At 46.1% G+C, this 24,926-nt stretch overlaps 1 protein-coding gene across 1 annotated transcript in view; it reads right to left on the reverse strand.

Annotated features, from left to right (window-relative positions):
* LOC139234891 (serine/threonine-protein kinase 32B-like) overlaps nt 1-24,926 on the reverse strand; it is a 268,203-nt gene that overhangs the window by 203,833 nt on the left and 39,444 nt on the right. The window lies entirely within an intron of this gene.

Below are 24,926 nucleotides of genomic sequence, written 5' to 3' on the forward strand. Positions count from 1 at the left end.
CATTTCATTCACGGGCACAATGTTGGTCCAAAACATTACATCTTCAATGCTGGTTGCATGGTATCTACTATAATCTGTTTAAGACCATCAAAACCTTATGGAAGGAAAATGAAATGTTTGAACTGATCCTATATAAACCACAGCACATTTTTTTTCACATTTTCCTTTTAGCTTACAATAAAACGGTTAACAGTTACATAGGATACACAACACAGAAACAGGCCCTTCAGTCCAACCAGTCCATGCCACTGTTTATGCTCCACACAAGCCTCCTCTTGTCTTTCCTCATCTAAATCTATCAGCATAACCCTCATTCCCTTCTCCCTCATATGCTTGTCTAGCCTCCCCTTAAATGCATCTATACTATTCGCTTCAACCAAGCCCTGTCGTAGCGAGTTTCACATTCTCACCACTTTCCGGATAAAGAATTTTCTTCTGAATTCCCTGTTGGGTTTCTTGGTGACCATCTTATACTGATGGCCTCTAGTTATGCTCTTCCCCACAAATGGAAACATTCTCTGTGTATCCACTCTACCAAAACCTTTCATAATTTTAAAAACCTCTTAGGTCAGCTCTCAGCCTTTTTTATCACGAGAAAAGAAACCCAGGCTGTTCATCGTTTCTTGATATGTATTCCCTCACATTTCTGGTATCATCCTTGTAAATCTTCTCTGCACACTCTTACATAATGCCAGTTACGATCGGCGATAAAATGTCACAATGACATTTGCACTTAGGGTATTGTTGCAACAACGTTCTTCTGTAAGGAGACTTGATACAATGCCCAAGGCGCTTTATCGTAGCAACAGTGACCCTTTTATGCTTCAATGTATGATCTCTAAAAATGATAGCAATGCAAACTGCACAAATAATTCGATATAATGTGGATTTGCACGCACCAAGGGGACAGGTCACCTTTCTGCACACTTTGAAGCAAAATTGTAAGCATTAATTAAAATACAAAATAATATTCACTTACTACAAAATCATGATAATAACAGGAAAGAAAAATAAAATTATTTGGATTTATGAAAAGGATCAAAATAAAGATATTCGCAAAAAACAATGTGAGATTTTATTGAGATTACAGGCCCAAGCACAGGATTAGTGCGACATAAATGGTACTATACTACCTGAAATTTTGTAGATATTACAAATTGGCACTACACCAGTAAAGATTTGATAAATACCACCTACTGGTGTCATTCTAATATAAGATTATTTTGGATGTCACACAAACAGTACACCGTTAGAAATTCAATAAACATTAAACTACTATCGATTTTATAAATCTTATAAAATGGCACTACACCAGTAAAGATCAGATCCCTATTGTCGAATAGAAATTGCTGACTAGCCACAGGAGTGGCTATGGCAATACAGTTTTAGCCATACACACTAAATTTAGTAGAAAATGCCTTACATACACAGTACAGATACATATACTTATGAGCCTAGTTACTTTTACATTTTTCATTTTTCAATTAACATTTTTTCTGGCTATGAAATGAGGCACACTGCAAGTCGGACACACTAGCTCCTGGGCCAGGTTTCATGACCTGCGCTTGACCCCAGTGAAGCTCTACACTGCCAGCGGAGCTTTGTAAATCACAATGGTCTGGATTTGGCAACGTAACTACAGATTACACCATGGCATTTGAACAGAATGCGAACTTACCTGGCGGGGACCCTCCTTCGAGAACTTGCTATCAGACGTTGGGTAGTAGAGGCCTGTGTAGTGGCACACGGGTACCAGGGGCCCATCACGTGCGGTAACGTACCTGGCTGGGATCACTTGGGCTGGCGCTCCGATCAGCAAATAGAAGGCCTCTCATTATTTATAACATAGATATTTATGCACATTAAATCCCAAAAGGCTCCAGTAATAAGGTTTTTTTTCCCCCTTTCCTCCACTTCCTGAACGGATTTCTTTTTAAGCTTATGCTCCACGTGGATGCAAAAAAAAAATAATACCCTCAATGTAGCAACCACTTCCTCCGAACTTTTCATGGGCAATAAATACTCTTCATGGACAGAATCCTAAAATGCTTCCATTTCCAGCCTCATATAGCTTTTAAAATTACTTGGGTTTGTCAGGAGGTAGCCCCTTCGGCTGTGTAAACAGGCCCTGCGCCTGTTTAAACCAGCCGGAAACTTTTCAGGCGTAATTGCTGGGCAGTTGGTGGGCAATTAGCGCCAGCAATTAGGATTTCCCCGTCGGTGCGGATGATCTGCCAAGTCGGAACTTGACAGATCACAAGTTTGGGATTCAGCGCCTGCACAAGCGCGTGCGGAAATCACGATATTGTGGTGAATGTCAAAGGCGGTATGACGGCGTACTCTGAGTACGCCCATACCCACCGCAAATTCTGGCCTTTTAACTGTACCTCTACCATAACTTATAACTGTACCACCTGAGATTAGATAGATATCATACAATGGGATTATACCACTTGAGATCGTATAACAACACTATATCATTATGGACTGGATACATAACACATGTCAAGACGTGACCTCCAGAGACTAAGTGCCCCATACTGTTACTGCTCCAAGGGACAAATAAGTATCACCTACCAGCACTCCATCAGCATAGAATTAAAAATTTACACATATTGATGCTAAAAACCAAGGGCTAAATAAGTACCTCATACCAGCAGGAAAGTCCAAGTACCACATGGCAATGCCAGGGATTGAATTTGCATCACATTAGTTGTCTAATGGTTGAACGCTGAATCTAACCCTGTCCTTATCCGATGTAACACATTTCCAGCATGGATTGGTGGCTATTGATCAAGCACAAGGATACTAGCTGATTTTCTTTTCTCTAACCCAGTGATGTTGAGACCAATGGTATTGTTCTATTCTTGCTGTCAGAGAGATTTTCTAATTCAGTACAGACCAGGGATTAAATCTGAAACCTTTCTGGTCTGTGTGTCTCAGCATCATTGTGCATTACCCACTGCACTATCAATGAAGCTTTAATATTTGCTGATTATGCTCTGAAACCTTTCTAATGCTGTGCTTGTTTGGAGATCATAGACAAAATAATCTTGCCAATGTTTTATGGTCAACATTACTGATACTAGCTTTTAATTCCAGTTTTATTTAATTAATTGTATTTCATTTCCCCAGCTGCCATAGTGGGATTTGAACTCATATCTATGGACCATTAGTCAGGCCTCTGGATTACTAGCCTAGCAAAATAACCACTATATATCAGGCTATGTAATGTGGTGACATTGGACAACCAGCACATCTAAACCATGTTCTTGATACATTTTACTTAGTGTTTGTATCCACTGTTATCTTCAGCACCAATACACATTGCGGGGGGGGGATTTTCCAATGTTTTCACCCCGGCGGGGCAGCAATGGCGGTGGTGAGCTCTTCTGGACAGGCGGTCAGTTTCCAGCATCCCGCGGGGGTTTTGGGACTGGTTTTGGCGGGGGCGCGGAGCAGTACCGCCTGGAAGAGTTGAGCCGGTGTGCAACGCCCCTGGTTGCGATACCGACTCACTTTTTGAGTCCCGCAGTGCGCCGTCTTGGGACTACCTGTTAAAAATGGGCGGTCCAACCTATACCGGCTACAGTAATGCCAACTTGAGGTAAGTGTGACTGTTTTCCCTTTTAATTTTTTTTGCGATTCGCATTGTGGTGGCGTGGGCTATGTATTGGGAATGTTTCTGGTGGCTTTTTTTCAGGTTCCTTTTTTCTCCCCAGGCCTCTCTCAGAGCACTCCCAGGCTGGCTCTTTAGCTTGGGATTTTCGCTTGCTCAGCCAGCCTAGCACCCGAAGAGAGATGTACAACGCCTTCACGGAGACATGGCTCCAGGGTGACCAAGGCTGGGAACTCAACATCCAGGGGTATTCAACATTTAGGAAGGAGAGACAGAAAGGAAAAGGAGGTGGGGTGGCATTGCTGGTTAAAGAGGAAATTAATGCAATAGTAAGGAAGGACATTAGCTTGGATGATGTGGAAGCTGTATGGGTGGAGCTACAGAATACCAAAGGGCAGAAAACGCTAGTGGGAGTTGTGTACAGACCATCAAACAGTAGTAATGAGGATGGGGACAGCATTAAACAAGAAATTAGGGATGCATGCAATAAATGTACACCAGTTATCATGGGCGACTTTAATCTACATAAAGACTGGGCTAACCAAACTGGTAGCAATGCGGTGGAAGAGGATTTCCTGGAGTATATTAGGGATGGTTTTCTAGACCAATATTTCGAGGAACCAACTAGAGGGCTGGCCATCCTAGACTGGGTGATGTGTAATGAGAAAAGACTAATTAGCAATCTTGTTGTGCGAGGCCCCTTGGGGAAGAGTGACCATAATATGGTAGAATTCTTTATTAAGATGGAGAGTGACACAGTTACTTCAGAGACTAGGGTCCTGAACTTGGGGAAAGGTAACTTCGATGGTATGAGACGTGAATTGGCTAGAATAGACTGGCGAGTGATACTTAAAGGGTTGACAGTGGATAGCAATGGCAAACATTTAAAGATCACATGGATGAACTTCAACAATTGTACATCCCTGTCTGGAGTAAAAAGAAAACGGGGAAGGTGGATCAACCGTGGCTAACAAGGGAAATTAAGGATAGTGTTAAATCCAAGGAAGAGGCATATAAATTGGCCAGTAAAAGCAGAAAACCTGAGGACTGGGAGAATTTTGTAATACAGCAGAGGAGGACAAAGGGTTTAATTAGGAGGGGGAAAATAGAGTATGAGAGGAAGCTTGCTGGGAACATAAAAACTGACTGCAAAAGCTTCTATTGATATGTGAAGAGAAAAAGATTAGTGAAAACAAACGTCGGCCCCTTGCAGTCAGATTCAGGTGAATTTATAATGGGGACCAAAGAAATGGCAGACCAATTCAACAAATACTTTGGTTCTGTCTTCATGAAGGAAGACACAAATAACCTTCCGGATGTACTAGGGGACCGAGGGTCTAGTGAGAAGGAGGAACTGAAGGATATCCTTATAAAGTGGGAAATTGTGTTAGAGAAATTGATGGGACTGAAGGCCGATTAGTCCCTGGGGCCTGATAGTCTGCATCCCAGAGTACTTAAGGAAGTGGCCCGAGAAATAGTGGATGCATTGGCGATCATTTCCCAAAAGTCGATCAACTCGGGATCAGTTCCTATGGACTGGAGAGTAGCTAATGTAACATCACTTTTTAAAAAGGGAGAGAGAGAGAAAGCAGGTAATTATAGACCGGTTAGCCTGATATCAGTAGTGGGGAAAATGTTGGAATCATTTATTAAGGATGAAATAGCAACGCATTTGGAAAGCAGTGACAGGATCGGTCCAAGTCAGCATGGATTTATGGTGCCCAAGTTTCGGGCCGCGCCTAGAACGGCGCAGCCCCAACCTGAACGCCCGTTTTTCGCGCCACAAAGTGCGCCTAAAAAAAACTTACGTATTCTCCGGCTCCCTGCTGGTCCTCTGGCCCTCGACGCGGCGCAGCACGAGCTGCAGGGGGCGGAGCTAGGTCCCTGCGCTGAAAACAGTGCCTGGACCTCTGCACATGTGCGCTACAGTGGGCGCGCATGTGCAGTAGCTCCAGGCGCCCAAAACTGTGTGGCAGGGGCCCGAAGCACGCAGCCCCTAGCCCTGGCCCAATGGCCTTACTGGGGCTGCGTGTATAAGGCTCCTCCCACGCCCAGCTCCTGCTTCCTCCCGACCCGACCTGACTTGACTCCCGCTCCCACCAGACCGCCCCCCCGCCCCCCCCCGACCCGACCTCCGCTTCCCCCGCTCCCGACCTTCCCCCCCATCCCCAACCGACCTCCGCTGCCGACCGATCTCCCCTCCCCCGACCGATCTCCCCCTCCCCACCCCGACCAATCTCCTCCTCCCCCCCTCGACCGATCTCCCCCTCCCCCCCCGACCGATCTCCGCCCCCGATCCGCGCTCCCGACCCCCCCGGACCCCGGACCCGACGCCACCTACCTGTCAATCCGGTAAGTCTAGGCTCGAAGTCTTGGGCCGGGCCGGGCCGGGCCCGTTCAGCCTCCCTCTCCTTTCTTTCTCTCTCTCTCTCTCTTCCCCCCTTCCCCTCCCTCCCTCCCTTCTCTCACCCCACTCCCCTCCCTCCCTTCTCTCACCCCCCCTCCCTCCCTTCTCTTCCCCCCCTCCCTTCCCTCCCTTCCTTCTCTCCCCCCCTTCCCTCCCTCCTCCTACCTCTCCTCCCCCTTCCCCTCCCTCCTTTCTCACCCCCCCTCCCTTCTCACTCCCCCTCCCCTCCCTCCCTTCTCACCCCCCTCCCCTCCCTCCCTTCTCACCCCCTCCCCTCCCTCCCTCCCTTGTCACCCCCCTCCCCCCCTCCCTTGTCACCCCCTTCTCCCCCCTCACCCCCTCTCCCCCACTACACCCCCTCTCCCCCACTCCACCCCCTCACCCCCTCTCCACCACCCCTCCTCCCCCTCCCCTCCACCCCCCCTCCCCATCCTCCCCCTCCCCTCCACCCCTTGCTGTCAGAAACACAGACACTGACAGACAGAGAGTGAGAGACACACACAGACAGACAGACAGAGAGATAGAGACACTGACAGAGACACACTGGGGGGGGGGGGGGGGGGGGCATCCCAGCACGCTGTTGGAGGGCTCCCGATGCTGCAGTCGGTAAGTAGAAAATGTTTTATTTATTGATTTTTTAAAAAATTATTTCTTATTCATTTTTTTTTTATTTTATTGGTTGATTTATTGATGTTTTTATCATTTATTATTGATGATGGCTCTTTATTTGTAAAACTGAAGTGTTTAATGTTTGTAAACTTCCCTTTAAACCCCCCACCCCCCATTCCCTACGCCTGATTTGTAACCTACGCCTGATTTTCTAAAGTGTAGAAAAGGTTTTTTCGAGCGTACAAAAATCTTCACTTACTCCATTCTAAGTTAGTTTGGAGTAAGTTTTCACTGCCAAAACTTTGAAAACAGGCGTAAGTGACCGGACACGCCAACTTTTGAAAAAAAATTCTGTTCCAAAGTGAAACTGTTCTAACTGACTAGAACTGGAGCAAACTAAATGCCGAGAATTAGAATTTCTAAGATACTCCGTTCTACACCAGTTGCTCCAAAAAATCAGGAGCAACTGAGACCGAAACTTGGGCCCATGAAGAGGAAATCATGCTTGACAAATCTTCTGCAATTTTTTGAGGATGTAACTAGTAGAGTGGACCAGTGGATGTGGTGTATTTGGACTTTCAAAAGGCTTTTGACAAGGTCCCACAAAAAAGACTGGTGTGCAAAATCAAAGCACATGGTATTGGGGGTAATGTACTGACGTGGATAGAGAACTGGTTGGCAGACAGGAAGCAGAGAGTCGGGATAAGTGGGTCCTTTTCAGAATGGCAGGCAGTGACTAGTGGAGTGCCGCAGGGCTCAGTGCTGGGACCCCAGCTCTTTACAATATACATTAATGATTTAGATGAAGAAATTGAGTGTAATATCTCCAAGTTTGCAGATGACACTAAACTGGGTGGCAGTGTGAGCTGTGAGGAGGACGCTAAAAGGCTGCAGGGTGACTTGGACAGGTTAAGTGAGTGGGCAAATGCATGGCAGATGCAGTATAATGTGGATAAATGTGAGGTTATCCACTTTGGGGGCAAAAAGAAGAAGACAGAATATTATCTGAATGGCGGCAGATTAGGAAAAGGGGAGGTGCAACGAGACCTGGGTGTCATGGTTCATCAGTCATTGAAAGTTGGCATGTAGGTACAGCAGGCGGTGAAGAAGGCAAGTGGTATGTTGGCTTTGATAGCTAGGGGATTTGAGTATAGGAGCAGGGAGGTCTTACTGCAGTTGTACAGGGCCTTGGTAAGGCCTCACCTGGAATATTGTGTTGCGTTTTGATCTCCTAATCTGAGGAAGGACGGTCTTGCTATTGAGGGAGTGCAGCAAAGGTTCACCAGACTGATTCCCGGGATGGCGAGACTGACATATGAGGAGAGACTGGATCAACTGGGCCTTTATACACTGGAGTTTAGAAAGATGAGAGGGGATCTCATAGAAACTTATAAGATTCTGACGGAACTGGACAGGTTAGATGCGCAAAGAATGTTCCCGATGATGGGAAAGTCCAGAACCAGGGGGCACAGTCTTAGGATAAGGGGTAGGCCATTTAAGACTGAGATGAGGAGAAACTTCTTCACTCAGAGAGTTGTTAACCTGTGGAATTCCCTGCCGCAGAGAGTTGTTGATGCCAGTTCATTGGATATATTCAAGAGGGAGTTAGATATGGCCCTTATGGCTAAAGGATCAAGGGGTATGGAGAGAAAGCAGGAAAGGGGTACTGAGGGAATGATCAGCCATGATCTTATTGAATGGTGGTGCAGGCTTGGAGGCCGAATGGCCTACTCCTGCACCTATTTTCAATGTTTCTATGTTTCTATTTTTCCTTAGTGCTCCGCCCCACACTCAGGGCTCAGTTGCCCAATTTTGATGACTGAGATGCAAACTGTTCCCGGGCGCAAACTTTACCGCCCCACCGCCATTCCCGGCCCAAAATCAGCAAAGCTGAAAATCCAGACCATTATCCTACATTTCTAAATATTAAGGTGTTCCACATTTATTTAAAAAAAAACACAGACAGGAATTGAATGCAAACTGGTTAACCAGCCTGCTAAAAATAAACACATAGGAATTGACACACTTGCTACTTGTAAAGGGGGTAATTTTTAACTTACCACCGGAGCGTAAAACTGGCATTACAGGTCGAATACACGTTCTGGAAAAAGCCCAATTTTATTTTCCACTGAACAGAATCAGGCAGTTTCTGTAACGGTCACCTGACCTGCAGTGCCAGTTTTGCACTCCTATGTAATTTGAAAATGATCACCAAAGTGTCCATAAATTATTTGCCTTTCCGTTTTGTTATATGCTAAATTACAACGAAGAAACAGCAGAAATAATTTTCTTTCAGTAAAAAAAGACAATTGTTGCTCATGCTAGCTGAACCGAAATGGTATTATGATATTAATGTTGGTGTTGGACTCGAAGGTGCCGATTTTGAGCAAGGCCTCTGCTCGCCCAAGTACAGCCCAAAGTGCCGCCAATGGCCGCCGAGGTACCGGAGGACGGTACTTTGGGCGGGATATTCATGAAGAAGGTCCCTCGAAGGTCGGCGGGTGGCAAATGGAAGACGTACGCCGCCAATCTGGGTGGCAGTGGGCCGGAGGTCGCATTCTCAGTGGCAGAGGCGCTTGCTGCCCAAGTGCCACCAGGGATGGATTCGGGCCCACGGAGGGTCGAAGACCTGAAAATAAAAATCACAAATAAAAACTACAACAACTATCCTAAGACCTTCAGGGGAGCCCATGCAGGTAAGTCGCTGTTGAAATTTTTTTTTTTTAAATGCTCACTTACCTTTTTTTCAGGTTCTTCATGCTCACCGTTGGGGACAGACCAGCCGCCTCGCAGTGGCCCACCCCCGTTCTGCCGCCGACACCTGCCCACAGGAATCTGGGAGCTCGGCGGGCGGGAGCTCAGTTGCGCCACTCGGCCGTCCGCTGACGTCAGCCGGCGGCTCGCCCCTCCTGCCCGCTCCAGGCCACCTCCAAAGTGGCACTGGGCAGATCTGCAGGAGGCATGTCGGCAGCAGTGGGCGGCAGTCGGCAGCAGCATCCTGAAAATCGGACTCTAGGAATTTCATGGATAGCTAAGTGATGATATGTTACGATAATTACTGGTTATCTATTAGGTACAAGAGTTGCATGCCCCCACTTTGGCCCTAAGTACCATCAACCTGCTATTTTACTGAATTATGGAGGAGAAGTGAAGTTTTCAACCTGACTACAGGTATGATACCATCTCCTACTGTTTCTTTACCTATTCTTAAATTTCTTTCTGCTTTCTAAAAGCTCGGAAATCAACTTCGTACAAAATCTTTTACATATACGATTCTCAGGCAAGATTAAGCACATGACACAATCAAAATTATCAATGATAAGCTCCAGCATCATTGTGCAACACTCGTGTATGGAATGGTGAATTTATAATGGGGAACAATGAAATGGCAGACCAATTGAACAAATACTTTGGTTTTGTCTTCACGAAGGAAGACACAAATAACCTTCCGGATGTACTAGGGGACCGAGGGTCTAGTGAGAAGGAGGAACTGAAGGATATCCTTATAAAGTGGGAAATTGTGTTAGAGAAATTGATGGGACTGAAGGCTGATAAATCCCCGGGGCCTGATAGTCTGCATCCCAGAGTACTTAAGGAAGTGGCCCTGGAAATAGTGGATGCATTGGTGATCATTTTCCAACAGTCTATCGACTTGGGATCAGTTCCTATGGACTGGAAGGTAGCTAATGTAACACCACTTTTTAGAAAGGGAGGGAGAGAGAAAGCAGGTAATTGTAGACCAGTTAGTCTGACATCAGTAGTGGGGAAAATGTTGGAATCAATTATTAAGGATGAAATAGCTGCGCATTTGGAAAGCAGTGACGGGATCAGTCCAAGTCAGCATGGATTTATGAAAGGGAAATCATGCTTGACAAATCTTCTGCAATTTTTTGAGGATGTAACGAGTAGACTGGACAAGACGAACCAGTGGATGTGGTGTATTTGGACTTTCAAAAGGCTTTTGACAAAGTCCCACACAAGAGATTGGTGTGCAAAATCAAAGCACATGGTATTGGGGTAGTATACTGACATGGATAGAGAACTGGTTGGCAGACAGGAAGCAGAGAGTCTGGATAAATAGGTCCTTTTCAGAATGGCAGGCAGTAACTAGTGGAGTGCCGCAGGGCTCAGTGCTGGGAACCCAGCTCTTTACAATATACATCAATGATTTGGATGAAGGAATTGAGTCTAATATCTCCAAGTTTGCAGATGACACTAAACTGGGTGGTGGTGTGAGCTGTGAGGAGGACGCTAAGAGGCTGCAGGGTGATTTGGACAGGTTAGGTGAGTGAGCAAATGCATGGCAGAGGCAGTATAATGTGGATAAGTGTGAGATTATCCACTTTGGGGGCAAAAACACGAAGGCAGAATATTATCTGAATGGTGGCAGATTAGGAAAAGGGAAGGTGCAACGAGACCTGGGTGTCATGGTTCATCAGTCATTGAAAGTTGACATACAGGTACAGCAGGCGGTGAAGAAGACAAATCGTATGTTGGCCTTGATAGCTAGGGGATTTGGGTATAGGAGCAGGGAGGTCTTACTGCAGTTGTACAGGGCCTTGGTGAGGCCTCACCTGGAATATTGTGTTGCGTTTTGATCTCCTAATCTGAGGAAGGACGGTCTTGCTATTGAGGGAGTGCAGCGAAGGTTCACCACACTGATTCCCGCGATGGCTGGACTGACATATGAGGAGAGATTGGATCAACTGGGCCTTTATACATTGGAGTTTAGAAGGATGAGAGGGGATCTCATAGAAACATACAAGATTCTGATGCGACTGGACAAGTTAGATGTGGATAGATTGTTCCCAATGTTGGGGAAGTCCAGAACCAGGGGACACAGTCTTCGGATAATGGGGTAGGCTGTTTAGGACTGAGATGAGGAGAAACTTCTTCACTCAGAGAGTTGTTAACCTGTGGAATTCCCTGCCGCAGAGAGTTGTTGATGCCAGTTCATTGGATATATTCAAGAGGGAGTTAGATATGGCCCTTACGGCTAAGGGGATCAAGGGGTATGGAGAGAAAGCAGGAAAGGGGTACTGAGGGAATGATCAGCCATGATCTTATTGAATGGTGGTGCAGGCTTGAAGGGCCGAATGGTCTAATCCTGCACCTATTTTCTATGTTTCTAGAACAGTGAAGTAGTGAAGTCCTCACTGAAAGCTGCACTTCTGTGGGAACTGTGTCTTGTCAGTGATAATGATCCCTTGCTGATAAATGTGGCTCTACCTAGGTTCAAAACAGTGAATTCCTCTGAATATTACACAATTTTGTCACTCGAGTGCCAACTCATAAGACTGGATTTGTGATTTCAGTGATGCTGAAAGGATTACCCAGAAATCTCCAATAAATAGAATTTTAACAAAATCTTTGAGTAAGCTTTATTTTGATTCATCAGCTCCAGAACAATTTAAAAACATTTTCTTCCAGATGCCACTTATTCATTTAACCGTTACTAATGATACTTTGAAATTACTTGGCAAACACTTACAATCTAGATTGAGTCTTGAATAAATACACATGAATATTACTCCCTGTTTATGTATAAACTAACAATTTAAAAAGACTGCCTAACGAATAGCCAGCTGCTGAACATAAGTGAAACGTGTATTTTATTATATTGAAAAGATTTAAAAGCCACCGTTGGCTAAGGGGAGGGGGACTACTTACGCGAAAAACATTTTCCTGGTGAATTTCATTCATGCACAATATAACTGAGATGTCAGTTTCTATAAACTTATGAAATACAAAAATTATTTGAGGGCAATTATTAGTGTTTTACATAATTTACCAGTGTTAATTTAGCTGTTGATCTTGAAGAGTAATTTTTCCAAAACAAGCTAACATAAAATAAACCTTAAATATTGATTTTGGTGCAGATTAATCACTCACCAAAGGGCTGCCCTTGTAAAGTGTAGCAAGGGAATCTGTGTAATTCTCTACACTAACTAAGCAAAATAAAGCTACCATTGTGAGCTTCTCACCAGCTTAAAAATGTGATGGTAAATTGAAAACAAGAGCACATCAGATTGCATTCTACAGTAAATCAGAAACCTTCTTCTTCTGTGGGCTTTATAGCCACAGCTTGTATGCCCAACATTACAACTAATCTGTGTCTCGCTCCCAGAGAAAATGAGTGAAAGGAAATCAGAAAAAAACAAAAAATTGCTTATTAGGACCTTGTTGCAGGACTATCCTGGAAAACTCATACAGAATTGCATTTGGGAAATAATTGTGAAAAGCAAGTCCTGAAGGTATGTCCAGAATTCAAGATAGTGGTATGAAAGAGTAACAGCTGAATTATAGTTTATTTGAAGGAAATGTATAACTGAATCATTAGTACCAATGTAGAACAACAGGAAGAAAATGCAGTGATGGGACCGGGCAAACTGAATCACGACTATTATGTCTTATTAATTAAGAAATGACACGTTATAGACTGTACCCAACAATTTAGAAAGTGTTGTAGCTCAACCTTTAGAGTATTGATGAATTAATACTCTAAAGGGCCGAAATTGCCCCTTCTGATAAGGCTTCTGGCCACCTGAAAGCAGCAGCCACAGGGTGGCGTGGAATGGCCGCCGACTCCTCGCGGAGGGGCTGCCATTTTGGAAATTGCCCTTGGTGAGTTTTGGAGCAGTGCCGGGGACCGTTCCACCTTTTTTCCCACCGTGGCGTGCACGTGCCAACCCCTTACCAACCGGCGGGGACCCCTTCGCGAAATTGCCCCTTTCCCGATATTGCCCCGCAGGAGCGGTCCCACCGCCGATCGGTGCCCCCAACAGCTTTTGCTATCGGTTCACTCTCTGAGGCATGTCGGCCCGGCCACCCTTAAAGGGGAGGGCGCACTGCCGCGGCCATGTTTTTGTTTCCTCAGCCGACTGCCAGGTCGGTCTGACAATTATGGTCGTGGGTTCGACCGGGCCACCAACAGGCAGCCAGGCAGCCCCTCATGACTAACAGGCCACTGGCCTGGCTGAAACCCTCCCTGGTGGCCCAGTGTTTGCTATTAAAGTGGCTGCAGAGTTCGCAGCAGCTCTCCCCTTTAACTGAAAGGGGCGCTGATGACTGACAGCCTCGGCTACTCCGCCCCCACTTCCGCCCCGCTATTAACGGCCATTCTGCCCCGCCCCCACGATGAGGCCACATCTGCCCCGCTCAAAAAAAATCGCTGAAGTGCTGAATTTCGCAGGTTAGGCCACCCCAATGCATGGGGCGACCAGAACACATCGAAACCAGTAGGTGTGCCTCGTTTCGGGCGGTGGGCAATTTCGGCCCCTAACTATTTTCAGGAAATAAAATAGATATTTGGGAATGTGCTGCAGAACTCCTTAGGAATTTGAACCAGCCACAACTGTAAAAATGTTTAATATACTCGTGTGTTTTCCCTTCTAATCTCTATCACTCAGACACTGAACTCGGCTATAAACTGATAATCAGCAATGCAGTTGATGTTCCTTTACTGTGAGACAACTGAACTGTCTTTTTAACTCCTGTGATTCATTTTTTGAATTAACACTAGCTACTAATTGGTTGCATACTCAATGTTTACATTTAGGTATTGCTAATTATGAAGTACTAAACAATTGGCAACACATGACTTTGCTTTAATGATCTGGCAAGAGAGGGCCAATTCATTCATTTAGCAGCTTGTGCATATTCTAATTGGATTAGAGGTTTGGAAACATAGGGCTAGATTTTCCATTACTTTTGTATGCATACCGTCCACTTACCATCCATTTTAATGCTGAAATGAGGTGTAACGTCCATATATCGCCCATTCAGGCTCAAAATGGAAAGTAACGCCCATTTCTCGGTCACTTATCGCTGAGCGTTACTTTCGGCATGTATGTAACGCTGATAAAAAAATAATACCGCCTGCCCACTTTTATTGGGCGGAAAGATCAGAATAGGCGACACCAACGTCCATAATATCGGCAAGCATTACTTTTGGCACGTAATTAATGCCGAAATTTAATAATACCGCCCGGCCACTGTTTTTTGTCGTAACGATCACATTTGCCGAAACTAATGCCCAGAAAATCGCCCAGCGTTACATTCGGCACCTCGCACACATCTTGCCGACAATATCGCTCGCCGACAAAACAGCCGTGAAAAAGTTGAACTGACCGGAACTACTCACAGTGGTATGGATGCCATTTTCTCCTGTCGCATTATTTAAAGGCTGCTCTGCTTCAACTTTGGGGGAGTTTGGATGTACTCTGGAGGTGTTTTGAGGCAATGTGAACATCTGAACAAACATCTTATTATACGATGGACGATTGGAATTTAATTTAGGTGTCTTAGTGTCAGAGGTCAGTGAGATGAGTTGGTAAGTAGCTCTCTTTGATCTATTTCTTTTTAAATAGATTTTAAACTAGATAAGGCTAACTAAAGGGATGGCAGTGCAGCTCAGTCCCGTGAAGTGCACATCCTGCGGCATGTGGGAAGTCCTGGACGCTTCATGCAGCCTAGACAACCGTGTGTGCAGGGGGTGTCTCCAGCTTCAACTGCTCGAGCTCCGAGTTTTGGAGCTGGAGCAGCGGGCGGATTCAATACGGTGCATCCGCGAAGCTGAGAGTTACGTGGATAGCACGTTTCAGGAGGTGGTCACCCCGCAGCTTAAAGATGTGCAGGTAGAGGGGAAGTGAGTGATCACCAGACGTAGTAAGTGTGCTAGGCAGGTAGCGCAGGAGTCTCCCCATGAGTCCATCTCTCTTTCAAACCAATATTCACTTCTGAATATCGGTAAGGACGATGGTGCCTCTGGGGAGTACAGCCAGAGCCAATTCCAAGGCACCACGGGTGGCTCAGCTGCACAGGGAGGAGGGACAAAGAACAAAAGAGCCCTAATGATAGGGAATTCTATAGTTAGGGGAACAGACAGGTCATAGACGTGACTCCCGAATGGTTTTGTGCCTCCCTGGTGCCAGGGTCAAGGATATCACAGAGCAGATGCAGGGCATCCTGGGGAGGGAGGGTAAACAGCTGGAGGTCGTGGTCCATATCGGGACCAATGACATAGGTAAAATGAGGGATGAGGTCCTACATTAAGAATTCAGGGAGTTCGGAAGAAAATGAAAGGGTAGGACCTCAAAGATAATAATCTCCGGGTTACTACCGGTGCCACGTGCTAATGAGTATAAGAATAGAAGGATAGAGAGGATGAACACATGGCTGGAAAGTTGGTGTGGGAGGGAGGGCTTTAAATTCTTGAGGCATTGGAACCGCTTCTAGGGGAGATGGGACCTGTACAAACCGGACGGGTTGCACCTCAACAGTGCCGGGACCAATATCTTTGCGGGGAGTTTTGCTGGTGCTGTTGGGGAGAGTTTAAACTACCTTGGCAGGGGGATGGGAACCTGAGAACAAATTCAAACGGGAAGGAAGTAAAGCAGAAATTGGATAGCAAGAATCTAGAAAGTGAATCGGTAAGACAGAGGAAACAGGGCTTAGTATGTAGTAAGCAAGGAGGTCTTCCTGTGCTAATGATATATACTTTAATGTAAGGAGTATAGCGAATAAGGCGGATGAGCTAAGAGCACAGGTAGACACTTGGGAGTATGACATTATCGCCATTACAGAAACATGGCTGAAAGAGTAGCTGGTTTGGCAGCTCAGTATTCCTAGCTACAGGATTTTTAGACAAGATAAAGAAGGGGGTAAAAAGGCAGGGGGAGGGGGGGTGAGTTGCAGTACTGATTAAAGAAACTATTACAGCGGTGAGGAGGGATGATATGTTAGAGGGATCATCAAATGAGGCCAGATGGGTCGAACTGAAAAATAAAAAAGGGGCGATCACACTGCTGAGCAGGTATTATAGACCCCCAAACAGTGGGAGGGAGATGGAGGAGCAAATATGTAGGCAAATTGCTGTGAAGTCCAAAAACCATAGCGTAGTAATAGTAGGGGATTTTAACTATCCAAATATTGATTGAGACAAATATAGTGTGAAGGGTATAAAGGGTGCGGAATTCTTGAAATGCAGTCAAGAGAACTTTTTTAGTCAGTATGGAGCAAGCCCAACACGAGAGGGCGGGGGGGGGGGTCTTGGATTTAGTTTTGGGGAATGAAGCTGGGCAGGTTGAAGGGGTATTAGTGGGAGAGCACTTGGGTGCCAGTGACCATAATTCAGACAGATTCAAATTGGTTAGGGATAAGGGCAAGAATAGGCTTGGAATAAATGTTCCGAATTGGGGAAAAGCTAATTTTGCTAAGTTAAGGAGTGATGGTGGACTGGAAACAGCTACTTGGGAGTAAATTAGTATCAGAACAGTAGGAGGCATTCAAGGAGGAGATCCGGAAGGCTCAGGCCAAACATGTGCCCTTGAAGAAAAAGGTTGCAAAAAATAATTCGAGAGCCCCCTGGATGTCTAGGGATTAACAGGGGAGGATTAAGAAAAAAAGGGACGCTTATGTCATATATCAATGGCTAAATACTATAGAATCTTTAGAGGAATATAGAAAGTCAAGAGGCAAAATTAAAAAGGATATTAGGAATGCTAAGAGAGAGCACGAGAAATTCTTGGCCAGTAAAATTAAGGAAAACCCTAAAATGTTCTATAAATATATTAAGAGTAAAAGGGTAACTAAAGAAAGGGTAGGGCGTATTAGAGAGCACGAGGGTAATCTTTGTGTGGAGGCGGAAGATGTTGGTAGGGTTCTTAACGAATACTTTGCATCTGTTTTCATAAACGAAAGGGGTAATGCACATACTGCTATCGAAGAGGAGTGTGATATTCTGGATGAAATAAATATAGTGAGAGAGGAAATATTAAGGGGTTTAGCAGCTTTGAAAGTAGATAAGTCCCTGGGCCTGGATGAAATGCATCCCAGGCTGTTGAGTGAAGGGAAAGAGGAAATAGCAGAGGCCTTGACCATCATTTTCCAGTCCTCTTGGATCTGGGCATGGTGCCGGAGGATTGGAGGACTGCTAATATAGTACCCTTGTTTAAGAAGGGAGAAAGGAATAGGCCGAGTAATTACAGACCTGTCAGCCTAACATCAGTGGTGGGAAAATTATTGGAAAAAATCCTGAAAGACAGGAAAATCTGCATTTGGAAAGGTAAGGATTAATTATGGAAAGTCAGCACAGATTTGTTAAGGGATCATCATAGGTTGTCCCTTGGAATCGAGGATGACTTGCTTCCACTCCCTAAGTGAGTTCTTTGATGGCTGAACAGTCTGATATGAGAGCCACAGACCCTGTTACAGGTGGGACAGACATTAGTCGAGGGAAGGAGTCGGTGGGGCTGGTTTGCTGCGCGCTCCTTCCGCTGCCTGCGCTTGGCCTCTTCACGCTCTTTGCGTTGAGACTCGAAGAGCTCAGCGCCCTCCCGGATGCACTTTCTCCACCTCGGGTGGTCTTTGGCCAGGGTCTCCCAGGTGTCAGTGGTGATGTCGCACTTTACCAGGGAGGCTTTGAGGGTGTTCTTATAACGTTTCCGCTGTCCTCCTTTGGCTCGTTTACCATGAAGGAGCTCCGCATAAAGCATTTGCTTAAGGAGTCTCATATCTGGCATGCGAACTATGTGGCCTGCCCAGCGAAGCTGATCGAGTGTGGTCAGTGCTTCAATACTGGGGATGTTAGCCTGGTCAAGGACACTGATGTTGGTGCGCCTGTCCTCCCAGGGGATTTGCAGGATCTTGCAGAGACATCGTTGATGATATATCTCCAGCGACTTGAGGTGCCTTCTATACATCATCCATGCCTCAGATCCATACAGGAGGGCAGGTATTACTACAGCCCTGTAGACCATGAGCTTGGTGGTAGATTTGAGGGCCTGGTCTTCAAACATGCTTTTTCTCAGACGGCCGAAGGCTGCACTGGCACACTGGAGGCGATGTTGTGTTTGACTAACCTGATTGAATTTTTTGAGGAGGTAGTCAAGAGGGTCGATGAGGGCAGTGCAGTGCATACGATGTAGTATATATGGACTTTAGCAAGATTTTTGATACGGTCCCACATGGTAGACTGGTCATGAAGGTTAAAGCCCATGGGATACAGGGCAAAGTGGCACGTTGGATCCAAAATTAGCTTGGAGGTAGGAAGCAAAGAGTAATGATTGATGGATGTTTTTGTGACTGCAAGGATGTTTCCAGTGGGGTTCCGCAGGGCTCAGTACTGGGTCCCTTGCTTTTTATGGTATACATCAATGATTTAGCTTTGAATATAGGGAGCATGATTAAGAAGTTTACAGACGGCACTAAAATTGGCTGTGTGGTTGAAAATGAAGAGAAAAGTCATGAGGATATCAATCTACTGGTCAGGTGGGCAGAGCAGTGGCAAATTGAATTTAATTCAAGAAGTGTGAGGTGATGTACTTTGGGAGGGCTAATAAGGAAAGGGTATACACATTAAGTGGCAGGCCACTTAATAGTGTAGATGAACAAAGGGACCTTGGAGTGCTTGCCCACAGATCCATGAAAGTAGCAGGCCAGGTGGATAAGGTGGTTAAGAAGGCATACAGAATGCTTGCCTTTATTGGCCAAGGCATAGAATATAAGAGCATGGAGGTTATGCTTAAATTATATAATAGAAACATAGAAGCATAGAAAATAGGTGCAGGAGTAGGCCATTCGGCCCTTCGAGTCTGCACCACCATTCAACATGATCATGGCTGATCATGCAACTTCAGTACCCCATTCATGCTTTCTCTCCATACCCACGGATCCCCTTAGCCTTAAGGGCCACATCTATTTCCCTCTTGAATATATCCAACGAACTGGACTCAACAACTTTCCACAGGTTCACCACTCTGTGGGTGAAAAAGTTTCTCCTCATCTCGGTCCTATATGGCTTACTCCTTATCCTTAGACTGTGACTTCTGGTTCTGGACTTCCCCAACATCGGGAACATTCTTCCTGCATCTAACCTGTCCAGTCCCGTCATAATTTTGTGTGTTTCTATGAGATCCCCTCTCATTCTTCTAAATTCCAGTGAGTATAAGCCTAGCTGATCCAGTCTTTCTTCATATGTCAGTCCTGCCATCCCAGGAATTGGTCTGGTGAACCTTTGCTGCACTTCCTCAATAGCAAGCACATCCTTCCTCAGATTAAGAGACCAAAACTGCACTCAAGACTCAAGGTGTGGTTTCACCAAGGCCCTGTACAACTGTAGTAAGACCTCCCTGATCCTATACTCAAATCCTCTCGCTATGAAGGCCAGCATGCCATTTGTTTTCTTTACTGCCTGCTGTACCTGCATGCCTACCTTCAGTGACTGATGTACCATGACACCCAGGTTTCATTGCACCGCCCTGTTACTAATCTGTCACCATTCAGATAATAATCTGCCTTCGTGTTTTTGCCACCAAAGTGAATAACCTCACATTTATCCACATTATACTGCATCTGCCATGCATTTACCCATTCATCTAACCTGTCCAAGTCACCCTGCAGCCTCTTAGCATCCTCCTCATAGCTCACACTGTCACCCAGCTAAGTGTCATCTGCAAACTTGGAGATATTACATTCAATTCCTTCTTCTAAATCATTAATGTATATTGTAAATATATTACTTTGGTTAGGCCACACATGGAGTATTGCGTGCAGTTCTGGTCGCCGTATTATAGGAAAGACATGATTACACGAGAGAGGGTGCAGAGGAGATTTACTAGGATGCTGCCTGGAATGGAGAATCTTAGTTATGAGGACAGATTGGGTAGACTGGGTTTGTTCTCATTGGAACAGAGGAGGTTGAGAGGAGACCTCATCGAGGTGTGCAAAATATTGAGGGGCCTGGACATAGTGGATAGTAAGGGTCTATTTCCATTGCTGGAGGGGTCTATTACAAGGGTCATAGTTTTAAGGTGGTTGGTGGAAGGTTTAGAGCGGAGGGTTGTGGGGATCTGGAACTCACTGCCTGGAAGAGTGGTGGATGCAGAAACCCTCACCACTTTTAAGAGATGGTTGGATGGGCACTCAAAGTGCAGTAACCTGCAGGGTTACGGACTTAGAGCTGGTAATTGGGATTAGACTGGATGATCTTTTGTTGGACGGCGCAGATATAATGGTAAGTACTGCAGGGAATAGAATACGGACAGGGTGATCTCCTGGACTAGTTTCGATCGCCTGGATAGGTCGGAGTAGAATTTTCCCAGATTTTTTCTCCCTAAATTGGGTTTTTATCTGTTTTTTGCCTCTCCGAGGAGATCACATGGCTCCAGTTGGGGTGGAGTGTAAAATGTTTTAGTATAAGGGGTATCGCAGTTGTATGAGGTGGACTGGTTGGGCTGGGTGCTCTTTGCCTTTCCGTCATTGTTCATAGGTTTATATGTAACCTTTAGGGCTAATGACCAAGTGCCGTGCGGCTCTTTGTCAGCCAGCGCGCAGACATGATGGGCCGAAATGGCCTTCTTCTGCACTGTAAATTTCTATGTTTCTATGTTTCTAGTGGGGACATTCATTGTTTGTGAACAATCGGTGTAATACAGATAGCTATTGGAATGGGGCCTGTCTTTTCTCAGCCTCTCTTGATGACCACGCACATGCTGCAGACTCAAGATGCAGAAGGTACATTCAACAGCATCATGTGCCCAATGTAAGACGTGCCAGACTGATGAGGAGGACCAGACGTTACACCCCACCCCCTCACCCCCGCATCTGCAGGGAGAAGTAGTCTTATCTCAACTTGTGCGACACCACCTGCCTTCGGAGACTGTGCTTCCACAAAGAGGTTATCAGTGAGATATACCAGCTTATAAGAGGAGATCTGCAGCCTGCCAGCACCATCAGGACGGTACTGTCTGTCGAGGTCAAGGTCACCGCGGCACTTTCATTCTACGCGTTGGGTTCCTTTCAGGCCTCAGCTGGCGACATTTGCGCTATATCTCAGCATGCCACACATTGCTACATTAGACAGGTCACTGAAGCCCTATACGCACCCAGGATGGACTTTATCAGCTTCCCTATGACCAGGGAAGCACCGACTGAGAGGGCTCTATGATTCTCCAGAATTTCCCCAAGGTGCAGGGAGTGAAAGACTGTAAACACATCGCGATGCGGGCATCTTTTCAGGATGCTGAGGTTTTTGTCGACCACCAGCAAATTATTATGGCAGTGGATGCTAAATTTCCGGGCAGCATTCATGATGTTCACATCCTGCGTGAGAGCACTGTATCTGACTTGTTTACCAATCAGTCACAAGGTCAATGCTGGATGCTTGGTGGTAAAGGATATGGTCTCGCCACCCGGCTGATGACCCCCCTGCGTGACACCCACACCGAAGCCGAGAAGCGATACAACGAGAGCCACAGAGCCACTCGCAATATCGTGGAGAAAACCATTGGAGTACTTAAGCAGCGCTTTAGATGCCTGGACCACTTAGGAGGCGACCTCCAATACCACCCTGAGCAGGTAGCACAATTTGTGGTGGTGTGCACAACTTGGCTATCAGGAGGGGACAAGAATTGCCAGAAGGGTCTGACAGTCCACCTCAGAAGAGAGAGGAAGAGGAGGACGAGGAGGTGGACGCTGACCTCGGGCCAGACAATCAGGCTGAGCTAAAACCATGCCCCCAACCCTCTCTAGACTGCAGGAAAGTGCCTGTGGTGGCTACATAGCTGCAAGACTCTTACATCAGCAGCTCATAAATGAGCGCTTTGCTTGAAAGATCGTTGGTGCTATTTACAAAGCTGCAACACTGCTGGGTGTGCACCTTGGTGACAGTTAAAGTTTAAGTTGATTAAGTTAAGTGTAATTATACCCTTTGATAAGTAATGACCAGTGTGTAACGGTGCAGCTCTCTGAGACAATGCGCAACAAGGTTATGTTAAATAAAAAACATTTAATCCGACCATTTGTCTGAAATCATAAGTATAGCTGTAAAAAACACCCCACCCCACCCCCGCCCCACCCCACAACAAATTTATCACATTTACATCATTACAATGATCCCCATTTCTCGCAAAACAGAACATAAATGCAAATCAACAAGGTAGCCCCCTCGCCTCTTGCCCTGATCCCCCCACCAAAATAGCAACAGCAACCTAAAAATATGCCCCAGACAACACCTGTGGCCATGCACCTCACTTTCCTCCCCCCCCGTCCCCCCACCCCGCTTCTCCACCCCACCTCTACTCCTTCCCCTTCCCCTCCTGGCTCCAAGCCGCCTGGCCGAGAAGCTACTCAAGCGATGCTTCATTGGGGGGGGATGAAGGCAGAACTGCTGCTTGGACAGATACGGGAGAAGACGGTCCCAAGGTGGGAATGTGCTCCGAACCAGAAGCAGGATCCTCCTGGCTCTCATGTGATGTTGGCAATGGGGGTGCAGCACCTTGGGGTGCAGTGCCGCACTCTGGGACCACTAGGAGCCCTCTGCGACCAGTGTTCCTGGCTAACAGCTCCAGGGCCTCCTCCATACTTTCCATGTTATATATTATTTGTTGGACAAAAGCTCGGTCCCAACTACGTTCTTGGTGCTTAGTAGGCATTTTACTGCTGGTGAATCTCCCTCGTGCCTCCCATAAGAGCCAAACAAGCACACACCATCCCCACACACGCTTTCAGTCCCTCTCTGCTCCCTCTGTCTCCTCTTCTGCATATGTAATGATGACCCTTGACCTCCTGAATCGTGGGAAATGAGCGTTGCCATGCCATTGCTAAGGACAGTGACACTTTACGGCAGAAGGTCAGAGAGATTAACGCTAAAGCTTATTTCAGATCGCTCGCGGTAACGCCCATTTTTAAAAATGGAAACTCGGGGTTTTGAAAATGGGCGATAATCCGGCGACCTAAAAACCCATATTTACCGCCCAAGCTGGAAATAATGCCCATTTTTGGGCATTCTGCATAAAAGTGGAAAATTTAGCCTATAGAAACAAAAAAACCAAAGCACAGAAGGAGGCCATTTCGGCCCATAGTGTCCATGCCGGCTGACAAAGAACCACACGGCCCTTGGTCAGCAGCCCTGAAGGTTACAAAGAAACCGATGCACAATGAACAATGGCGGAAAGGTAAAGAGCATCCGGCCCAACCAGTCCGCCCCACACAACTGTGACACTCCTTGCACCCGAAACATTCTACACTCCACCCCAACCAGAGCCATGTAATCTCCTGGGAGAGGCAAAAACCAGATTAAAACCCAGGTTAAAATAACAGAATGGATACAGCTCAATAAAAGGCCATTCAGTCCGTCGAGCCTGTGCCGACTCTCAGCTAGTCCCACTCCCTGCCCTTTCCCCGTATCTCTGCAATTTTTTTTCCTTCAGATACTTATCCAACTCCCTTTTGTGAGATAAGAATGAGTCTGCCTCCAGCATCCTTTCAGGCCGTGCATTCCAGAACCCAACCACTCGCTGCGTAAAAAAGTTTGTTCTTACATCACATTTTGTTCTTTTGCCAATCACCTTAAATCTGTGTCCTCCGCTTTGTGACCCTTCTGCCAATGGGAAACATTTCTCTCTATCTACTCTGTCTAAACCCCTCATGATTTTGAACATGACTATTAAATCTCCTCTCAATCTTCCCTGCTCCAAGGAGAATAACCTCAGCTTCTCCAGTCTTTCAACGCAACTGAAGTCCCTTATACCTGGAATCATTCTCGTGAATCTTTTCTGCACCATCTCTAAGGTCTTCACATCCTTCCTAAAATGTGGTGCCCACAATTGAACACAGTACTCCAGTTGGGGCTGAACTTGGTTTTATACAGGTTCATCATAATTTCCACACTACTCTATACCTCTATTTGTGAAGCCCAAGATTCCGTAAACCTTTTTAGCTGCTTTCTCAACCTGCCCTGCCACCTTCAAAGATTTGTGCATACATACCCCCAGGTCTTTCTGCTTGGCATCCCTGCCGTGACTTAGTGGGTAGCACACTCGCCTCTGAGTCAGAAGGTTAGAAACATAGAAACATAGAAAATAGGTGCAGGAGTAGGCCATTCGGCCCTTCTAGCCTGCACCGCCATTCAATGAGTTCATGGCTGAACATTCAACTTCAGTACCCCATTCCTGCTTTCTCGCCATACCCCTTGATCCCCCTAGCAGTAAGGACCTCATCTAACTCCTTTTTGAATATATTTAGTGAATTGGCCTCAACAACTTTCTGTGGTAGAGAATTCCACAGGTTCACCACTCTCTGGGTGAAGAAGTTCCTCCGCATCTCGGTCCTAAATGGCTTACCCCTTATCCTTAGACTGTGACCCCTGGTTCTGGACTTCCCCAACATTGGGAACATTCTTCCTGCATCTAACCTGAGTTCAAGTCCCACTCCAGGAATTTGAGCACATAAAAAATCTAGGCTGACACTCCAGTGCAATTCTGAGGGAATGCTGCATTGTAGGAGGTGATG

The sequence above is a fragment of the Pristiophorus japonicus genome, chromosome 2, assembly GCF_044704955.1.
Source record: "Pristiophorus japonicus isolate sPriJap1 chromosome 2, sPriJap1.hap1, whole genome shotgun sequence".
NCBI classification, from domain to species: Eukaryota; Metazoa; Chordata; class Chondrichthyes; family Pristiophoridae; genus Pristiophorus; species Pristiophorus japonicus.